This window comes from Orbicella franksi, chromosome 4 (genome assembly GCF_964199315.1).
Source record: "Orbicella franksi chromosome 4, jaOrbFran1.1, whole genome shotgun sequence".
Lineage (NCBI taxonomy): Eukaryota > Metazoa > Cnidaria > Anthozoa > Scleractinia > Merulinidae > Orbicella > Orbicella franksi.
In genome coordinates this window covers 9,073,192-9,083,777 of record NC_138148.1, presented here as the reverse complement: position 1 = coordinate 9,083,777, position 10,586 = coordinate 9,073,192, and the positions used below count along the sequence as shown (strand labels likewise).

Genomic DNA, 10,586 nt, shown 5'->3' with positions numbered 1-10,586 from the left:
ATGACGACCAACTTCTGGTCCTTTTTTTCCTTTCAAATTTCCATCTATATGTTGAATGAAAAGATATTCGTGTTATTGATATCTCAGCCAGCGAAAGACAAAACTGTTTATTGCATTTGTTATCGCTAGAGTTCCGAGTTCTCTAGTTCCCGAGTATAGCTGCCATAGATCAAGAACCGTGGTTTACCGGTTCAATAGAACATAGGTTTAGCAACTCTATTGACCAATCGGAGCGTACGTATATCTCAGTTATTTTATAAATTCTATTATAACATGGCGCGCGCGCTAGTCCTACCTAATTCCTTTTGAGCCATCATGGACAAAATCTTTATGTACGCACGGCCGCGCTCAATAAAATGACGTGTGCAGTTTCATTTCACCTGCAAAATTTTCGTCGAGTTTAGTGCGAGTTCCTTTTGTTTAAGTTTCGGCAATGTGAAGATTATTCTGAACAATCCAAACGCTACTTCGAGCCCTTGACTTTTGCTGAGCTAAGACGTTTACTTAAACTTGAGTATTTTGACTTTGTTTGTCTACATTTTCATTGAGTATTTTTGACTTTATTTGCCTACATTTTCATTATAATTAAATCGAGGAAGCGAATTTTTCGTGGGCAATTTTAGAAACTAGGTTGTTACATAAACACCAGTGAATATCAGGATTTTTCCTTTTACTAAAAAATCATATCTTCATCCCGCGCAGTGAAGGTACTATTTTATCTTTTACACTATGAAGATATCATTCCTTTTTGATAACGTTTTTCTTTTGTCCCTTTAACTACACTTAAATTTGTTGATGTATGATCGAAACATCTTCGGATCTTCTTCGGTCGTCTTCGGCAATCTTCGGTAATCTTCGTAAATTGTTCGTAAATGTTCGGAAAATGTTCGGAAGCGTTCGTCTGGCCTTCAGAACAATTTTGGAAAATCTTCGGAAATCTTCGGAAAATCGTCAAAAACGTAGTCATTAGTATGTTTATATAATAAACAGAATATTACATGCCCGCTTGTGGATACGAGTTTTATCTTCTCTCTAAGATAAAATTCGTATCCACGCGCGGGCATGTAATATCCTCTATTTAAGCGTTTTTGTTCAACTGATTGCGGCGTGTTGGGATCCTAATGACCTTTGTTTTCCTTCACCATGCATTGTGAGAACTTTGTAGTTAATCACAAATAAAACATGTTTTAGCGTCAAATATGTTGTCGCCATGTTATAAAAGAATTGGTTCATGGTTTTAGCGGAGCTCCGGCAGCCCGAAGGGCCGCCAAGCGGAGCCCCATACTCATATAGGAAAGAAAAGGAAACCCATGAGTTGACTTTCTCATGGTCATCATGGCTAGCGGTATTGTTCGTGGGCGCATACGCACGACGGCGACGGCGACGACGACGACGACGGAGTCGCGCAAAATGGCGGCCAAACTCTAAATAATAGGCTGGCAGAGACTTACAGCCTTGGTTTACCGTGTACTTCTTTGATATTGGACATCCATGTTATCATCAATTGACACCAGTCAAAACAAGGTATTCGCTGACTAGTATCTCGTGACCATATCGCGGGCTCAAGTTTACAGCTCATCGACGGCACGTGTTTTTTGAAGTTGACCAAGTTCTGGTTTTCGATTGGATTGGGGGCTCATGCCAGGTTAACTTGTTGAAAACAGGGCAGGATTGTTTGGAAGCCGGTTAACACTAACCAAGGATTAAAAGTTAACCGAATTATAACTTTTTCTTCCACAAAAATGTTTTTTGCCGCTTTGTCTTGTGTATATGGCGATTATTAAAACTCAAAACAGAAGGCCAAACAAGACACGGAAAACCTCACCGCAAAGTTAGAAAACCCCAATTAAAATTCTATATTTTTCTCTCAAGCATCTGAGCGGGCCGGAATCCTAAATCCTCGAATTTAATTGGCTTATCATACGCACGTGACCGGTCCAGCTTTTTACGATGCGGCTCACGGGCCGGATTTTTTCCCCGCTGCCTAAATTTCGCTCCTAAAAGTTAGCGGTAACGTTCAATCTTTTGCCTTTTTTACACATCCATCGACGATTAGTCAACGCAAGTTTATCCTGTTCACTTTAAAATGGCAAGGAAAGTCACTGTAAGTAAATTCAATTGAGCTTTTTGAAGTTGTGAGAGTTTGCTTGGTTGTTTGTAGCTTGGCACTCTAATGGCGCGTAATCCTGTGTTTCTCTCGCCGTAAAATTTGAGTCAATTTCAGTCGAGTTTACCTCTATGATCGTTGCTGTATTGAGGAGAATTTCTGTGGAATACACTTAAGAATTACCCCGCTTTCTGCTATTCAATTTACGATTGAAAAGTCTGATTTCAAGTGATTTTAAAAGCAACGACTAACAGAAATTGTCAGAAATTTGTAGTAAAACTTCAAACTTCGCACGAAATTTCACACGGCAAAAACAATTTTGGAGAACTTAACTGGTGAAATAAATGCAACTAACATAAAGTATTTCGAAAAAAAATCTGTTCTTTAATACATCTTTCTTTGTCTACTATCTGAGTTACTCGCTCGTTGCGAAGAGTTTTTTACACATCGTTAGTAGACGGCGGAAGCCGATTCAATGACAAGAGTTGGGTTAACAAACCCATCTGTAATCTGTAAAAGCAATTTACTGTAGGAAAAAAGAAATAAACATGTTATTTGCCGGCTTAGGGTCGGTCCGTATAGTGAAAAACTGTGACCTCGGGCTTGAAAATGCTGCCGGAGGCCGGAGGCCTCGGGCAGCATTTCAAGACCTCGGTCACAGTTTTTCACTATACGGACCGACCCTAAGCCGGCAAATAACATACATATCTTTTCCTGGGTTATCTTAATCGGGCTCTGAACAACCTGGCCCAGGAGCTACGCTTTTAGGCTGGCCTAAATCTATATATTAGCTGTACGTACATCGAGTTATGGATGCACTTGGAAAGTTTGGAGAGCACTAAAGAAGCTAGAGTTGCTCTCGGCTATCGCCTCGAGCAACTCTTACACTTCTCTGGTGCTCTCCAAACTTCCCGCGTGCATCCATGACTCGATATACGCACGCCAAGCATGAACCAATTCTTTAATAAATGACTAATCATATGAAAGCTCGCCTTAAGGCTCGTGCAATTTTGAGAGAATTTTCAAATATCATGAGTAGTGTAAGTCTTTAATTGCACTCGCATTCATACGATTACCTGCACATGACAAATGAGCAAACGTGTGAAAGCTAAAGCAAGTAAGACCACCCAATTAAGGATTTACTCTACTCTTGACATTTGAAAATTCTTTAATGCTGCACCTGCCTAAAAAGTTCGTGCAATTTTAAGAGAATTTGCAAATATCACCCGCAGTACAATTCAGCCTTAATTGCATTCTCTTCATATAATTACATATGTTTTACTGATCATGGGAAAAAAGAGCAGTACCTGCTGTTGTGTTTGTTGTGGAGGCTGAGTTTTGCTCGCTTTTCTGGTCAGTATTTCAGTATATGTAGTAACTCGATCTAAAAGCAATTCATAAAACATTTAGCTTAACTAAAAAATATTGCAGCGAAAACAAATAAAATAAAATAAAATAAAAGAAATAAAATAGTGAAAGATATGTGAAAGGTGAATTGATCAACATGACACGAGCGTGGGACAGAAAAAAAATTAACTTAAAGGGACACTGTCACCATTTCTAGCATGATTTTGGAAATCTCAAAAACATATATCGATCATTAGAAGCTAAACAACAATGGTTTTATTTCGTAGAGCATTACTCGAAAAATGATTAAAACCCAATAGGAAGTAGGGATGGTTAACGATGGCGAGGATGGAAACGAATTGTGATATGGATTTTTGAAAAAGCGTCAGGATGTCAGTTTTTCAAACGTTCAAGTTTGGCTCGAAAATCGTTGAAATTTTGCAAAAATGTTGCTGCAGTGTGGACTTTCTTCAAGAAATTGCTGTTAATCATTTAGGTAGAGCTAATTAAGTACTTATTCCATAAATTTAGGGACCATTTCGTGAATTTATAACAGTTTTAAGCAAATATATCGTGACAGCGTACCTTTAATCAAAACAATGTTAAAACCTATTCTACCTAGTGGTCAGAACCCGACTTCGACGAGCGACAACCAGATCTCCAGTGCCTTAACCGCTCGGCTACGCTGCCTCCCGTAGGGTTTATAATGGACGTAAAAGAATGCTTCTACAGCTAAGCTGGTCTTTGTGTTATTACTCCCTTTATTTGAAAGACGTACAAGTATACTTGTGCTTTCCTTTCTAAAAAGCATTCCGAGAGAGTTGTACTCTTGAAGGAACCTTGAAAAACTTTCATTCTTCGTTCAGACACATCCTTCAAGGTTTCTCTAAACGGTTTCAGCAGTTTCCAGTCCTTCTTCTTTGATAAATAAATGCTCCCACTCGTTTTTAGTTGATGCTACAGTAATGACATCAAACAAATGCCCGATCATTGGTTAACAAGTTGTGGCCTTTCACGTAGGGCGATCAACAGACTTAAATTTAGCTTTATGGGCTAAGCCTAAAAGAAAACGAGTCTGGTGACCCCCATTTTGTATAATGGAATTATGATTAGTATGTTAAACTCTTAATCTTTTTTTAAGATTAAGTTGTAGGAGGGGGTTCAGAACCACTTCAATTTTCGAAAAAAATTTAAGGCTGCTCTGTGTACGCTCCGACAATTTTATTACTGACATTGTGAAGGCCGAAACTTGACATTCTGATTACAATTCGATGATAAAAATGGCGTTCACTCGCTTTTGAGTGATAGGACTCAGAGCTAAAATTAATGGTATTTAATCAGCTTAAACTGTTGCTATAGGCCCTTTTCATAAATGGCTGCCAATTATAAATTCTTTTGTAAGTATTAAAATTAGCCTGACTAACCTCATTTTTGAGTTGATAATTCAAAAGAATTTTCACTCCCCAACGAGTTTAGTGAGGCTAATTTAAATGCATACAAAAGAATTTTAAATTGGCAGCCATTTATGAAAAGGGTCTATAGTAACCTGAAATAACAAGTAAATGACTATATTTTGTTCACCAATGACTGGGCATTTGTTTGATGGCATTACGGTAGTGTGAGTGGCAGTATTAGCCATCAAAAGTAGAAACTGTGCCAGCCACCATATTCGAAAAGAGGGTCTTAAATTTTCGGTTACCTAAGTGAATGCTTACTTGTTTGATTTCCGTGAATTACACAGTCTCGTCGATGTTAAGGCACTTGATATTTGTATCTGAAGATTACAGCAGTTGATTTCAACTTATTTTCTTATTCTGGCGTCAAAATCTAAGGCGACACGATATGGAATGATAACAGCACTGTGTAGAGTCCAATTTTGTCTGTAATCATACGAGTGATAAACAAAATCGAAAGATGGCGTAGCAAGGGTCCGATTTATATTACGGGTATATTACGAACTCACAATGTGACCAGCTCCCAGTTGGCTTGATAACTCAGTTGGTAGAGCACTGTACCGGTATCGCAGTGGTCATGGATTCGAATCCCGTTCAGGCCTGAATTTTTTTCAGGCTTTCATTTCACAACTGCCTAAGTTGTGTATAACTGCAACGATGATCAATCACGTCTTCATATCTTTCTCCGGAGTTCAAGCATATATGATCTTTCATATATTCAGTTGCATTCTTCACCATCTACGAGTATATTACGAACTCACAAGGGTCCGATTTGTTTAACCATGCGTATGATTACAGACAGATGTGGATATTACTAATTAATCACAACTGAAAAATTCGAGGGAAAAAATAGACAAAGCAAAGCTTGTTAAGGATTTACCGTCTCGGTGAAACTAGACTGGGAAAAACGCACTGGCAAAAAGCTATTACTGAAAGGTTTCTGAATTTTGAGGAGCATTCAGTCACAAGATCAGAAGGAACCAAATCATGCGGAGCGGCGCAAGAATTTTAACCGTGCTTCAGTTTGGTGAAGAAAGGTGTACTTGGGATAAATTATTTTTGAATATTTTGTTACAGCTCTGATTAATATTATTAGACCACAAAAGAGGAGAAAGAAAGTAATAACGAAAGAGAAACCGGCACGAAAGAGTTTTAGCTTGACTAAACATTTACACGAAATCTTTGCATAATGAAAACCGGCAAAAAGCTGCTACCGCAAAGAGTGAAACAACAAAATGGATCTCATTTTGCATAGCACAAATTGACAGAACACATAACGTTATGTAAACCAGTCTTTTTAGTACATGTTTAGATGTAATTTTAGCGAAATGAGTGAAAGTAGGACTTTTTGTTGCCAGTTGAAATCAAACACTGAGGTTATATCTAAAAATTCGGTATGGCGGCCTCTTCAAGAGAAATAGTTCTTTAATGTTTTTTAATGTTTTCATAGGGTTACTCATGATAGCATGATAACTGTTAACAATTCCATGTATGTATCTTTTTTATTACTTTTGTTATTACTTATTTAATTTGATCTCTTTTATTTTAGTCATGCGTTTTATACAGAGCCTCTGGCTCGGATACTGAGGGCAACCTAAATCCCACGCAATGACTTTAATAAATTGATTGATTGACTGATTGATTGATAGAGACCATCAACGTCAAACGCCAAGCACCTAGCCTGAAGCTGCAGTTTATGGAAAAATCGCGATGAATGAAACACGACAAAATGGAACTTATTTTGTATTGAGCCGGAAATTTTTCGGAACGACTGCCGTTACAAAAACTTGAATGCTTCGAGAAATTTGTATCCCTGTTGACATTTTCGACACATCGCAATGACGTAAATGGACGTTGATATATTGATGTCTCTTTGGAGACAGGGGGATGAACAAAAAGTCAATATTCGAAACCAGTTATGATTATTTAAATCCTCAAAGGCAGAGGTTTACTTACAGGCTTAACTTTGTCTATGGATCTTCCCAATTACATCTGATCGTCACCAGCCATTGATAATCCACTGATCATAAACTAAAAGAAGGAAAAGAGAAACAGAGGATTCAACCGACAATCCTTACGTTCTTACACGTACAGTACACAGCGTTATCCACCTTTCGAACAACCCGGGCCTGGTCGAGTAATACGAATATTTATATATTTTTTTTATTTTCAGGCATTTTAGAGCTACTGTTCGTCTGACACAAATACGGAAGTATCTGAAGTGTGCAACAGATATTAGATTACAGTTATTAGTTAAGGGGACTCTCACAGCTGAGTTTAGCCTATTTTACTTAGTTTTACCACATACTTGTTCTGAAACCTTAAAACGTTTCAAACGTAATTGAAGAAATCATGGACTTCTCAGTGGATATAATTAGCAAATCCATAGCTTGATCAAAAACAAATATTTCTCCTGAGCGTTATCGTAGAGAGGTGAGTAAGTCAGTAAGCAAGCAAGTAAACAAGCAAGCAAGGAAGCAAGCAAGCAAGTAAGCAAGCAAGCAAGCCAGCCAGCCAGCCAGCCAGCCAGCCAGCAAGCAAGCAAGCAAGTAAGTAAGAACTTTATTTTCGAGGGTAGCACATGACACTACAAACTGATAAACCAGTGGCCCTCAAGGTGGCAAACAAAGAAGGTTATCTTTAAAAACTTTTTATCCTAACAGTTTTACGAAACCTCATATCGCAATCCGTACCTTCTTGTGTATTTGTTGTGTTTTTGAAATGTTCCTTCACTGTTAAGAGCATGGCCTTATCTCTATGTTACACTCAATTTGGTGGTCATTTTCTATTGTCTAAATATGGCTAAAATCCATGACGCAGTTTCTTTTTCTTTCGACATCACCAAACTTAAAAACTCGAAACACTAATTGTATATGTAATTAGACATCATAACATATCATAACATTCAAGGTTTTTCCCAGATCGCTAGTTAATAACAATTATTCACCGAATTGGAGGTAAATAGTACTTGTTATTCACCAACGAGCTAGCCAGTCAGAATGTGCGGAAAGCACTATTCGCTTGTGTGCTATACACTAATTTAAAGTATGGCAGCATCTCAGTACTGTGTATTGCCTTTGAAACAGAAGGTCTATAAATTGCGCGTAATTACTCGGGCTTCCGTAGGAAAGTCCGAGTCATAAAATGGAAGCGTTTTGGTCGCCAAAATGGGGGTCATGATCCCAGGCGTTCCATGCGTAGACCATGGAAACTGGGGACGAGAAACGCGACATTGCTCGCTCTTCGTGACCGAATGCGGTGTTTTGCGAAGAGAGTTTTGGCAAGAGTCGCGCCTTGTACGTTCATCTCACATAGAAAGATGTCGATCGTCTTCAGAAAGGGTCGGTCCACGAATTATATTGTTTGAAAGCCAGTCAGGTAAGCAAAGTTCACGCTCGAAACGTTCTCGTGAGATAACAACTGAGCCGATTGCGGTATGAGTTCAATCTACGAAAACACTGGCAAAAAATAGGCAGTCAATGACGGTATGTGGCTACTGCTGTTATTATTAGAACATTGCAGTAAAAAAAATCATATTGCAATAAAACGAGCTAAATACGAAAACGTTTTTAGACTCGTAGCTCATTAAAAACATGCGACTTGTTTCTTGCACCGCGCAAAATATGTCGATCTCCAAAGTTGTAAAGATAAGACTTTCGGTAACTTGAATTAAATATCTTGCCTCCAAGCTAGTTGGCTTTCTAGTAGGGTGCAGGAAAAAAAACTAACTTGTGAATTTGGAGTCACATTGTGCGGGAGAATTAAACCTTCGATTGTGCGGGGAATTGTGCGGGATTATTGACGATCCGATGTTCTTGCCAAGTCCTTAGGAAAATCTGCGTTGACGATAGTTTAGCCAGTTATTTCACGAGTAGTTCAAATATATTTAGCAGTTTTAGCAATCGCCAATTATTTCAGAAAACTGTGTCTGACTGCAAAAGAAAATCATGTTGCCTGACATGAACTAGACGAGCATGAAACCAAAATAAATAGCAAAACAGAATGCCGCATCTTCCCTTATAAATGAGAGTCCTTTTTAAATATAATCCTGCCTTGATTCAATAAAAATATGTAGCTTGTATATTTCGTCATAAACTGCGTTAAGGGTCGCAAATTCTTGGAGGTTATCCGCAAAATACTGAAAATACACAACTTGAAAGTTTATGTAAATTATGTGCAATGCAATTTGAGCCTAGTCACAGGTCAGTTGTTTTCGCGAAGGAGTTTATCATGATTCGTTTTGGCTCTCTCGAAAGGGATTATTCGCTCTCCAAAGGAGATATGACTTTTGAAAAGGGTTTAAGATGGCAATACGGCGAAGATGTTCAGCTACACAATTTACTCGGATCGCCACGACCAGTAAACAAACTTCGTACAATTTCTGCTAGCATGTACAAAGTAATCGCCATAAGTTGTAAAAAGACCTCGAAAATTCTTTGCAAACAACTTCTCCATCAATTCGTAAACAGCTGTGCTTCATTCTTAAACTAAAATGGTTTAAACTCACAACTTGCGATAGGATGAGGAGGATACTCAACGAAGCAACCGGAACAGTAAATATCTAAGCGGAACTCTTGTGCTAAAATATCCTGATTCTTTAATTAGCTTTTATTGTGTCCAATACGTGTTTTCGTAAAGTACGATTTGATACTGTGGTGCGAAGCCCGAGTAAACACTCTTAGAGCGTCTAGTTTTATTTTAGCTCACGTGTTTCTTTTTCTGGAAAGGAATCGAGTTTGAGCTATTTTGTATGGAGCAGAATAGGAATACACTCTTTCTTTTTTAGAAGTATATATTTACAAGAATATCGAGGCTGAAATTTTTCGAAATTTTAAGAATATTTAGTTTTGACCATAAACGTCAAACTCCAAGCACCTAACCTGAAGCTGCCATTTACGGAGAAATCGCAATGAATGAAACACGACAAAATGGAACTTATTTTGTATAGAGAAATTTTACGGAACGTAACGACCGCCGTTATAAAAACTTCAATGCTTCGAGAAATTTGTATCCCTGTTGACATTTTCGACACGTCGCAATGACGTAAATGGACGTTGATATATTAATGTCTCTTAAGAGACAGGGGGATAAACAAAAAGTCATTATTTGAAACAACAGTTATGATTATTTAAAATCCTCAAAATAAGAGATTTACTTACAATTCTCATGTCCCAGAATCTTCTGAACGTTACATCTGATCGTCACCAACCATTGATAATCCACTGGTCATAAACTAAAAGAAGGAAAAGAGAACTTGAACAGAGGATGCAGCAAAAAATCCTTACGTTCTAACACGTATAATACACAGCGTTATCCACCTTTCGAACAACCCGGGCCTGGTCGAGTAATGCGAGCATTTATATTTTTTTATTTTTACGCATTAGAGACTCTGTTCGTCTGACACAAATACGGGAAAGAAAACAAAGTTAAAACGTTTCAAACGTTATTGAAGAAATGACTTCTCAATAGATCTAATTAGTAAAACCATAGCTTGATCAAAACCAAATGTTTCTCCCGAGCGTTATAAAAGAAAGGTAATTAAGTATGAGTAAACAAGCAAGCAAGCAAACTTGCTAATAATTAAGAATTATTCACAGACGTGGAGGTGAACAGGAATGCACTCTTTCTTTTTTAGAAGTATATATTTACAAGAATATCGAGGCTAAAATTTTGCGAAA

The 10,586-nt window shown here is 37.9% G+C and overlaps 1 long non-coding RNA gene across 1 annotated transcript; it reads right to left on the bottom strand.

The window, feature by feature from the left end:
• Window positions 1-3,336: 3,336 nt before the first annotated feature.
• On the bottom strand, window positions 3,337-10,335 carry LOC145486076 (uncharacterized). Its single transcript, XR_014049245.1, has 3 exons — window positions 10,068-10,335; window positions 6,865-6,939; window positions 3,337-3,491 (listed from the first exon to the last, which is right to left on the bottom strand). It is a non-coding gene; the product is annotated as an uncharacterized LOC145486076 (long non-coding RNA).
• Between the last annotated feature and the right edge of the window lie 251 nt (window positions 10,336-10,586).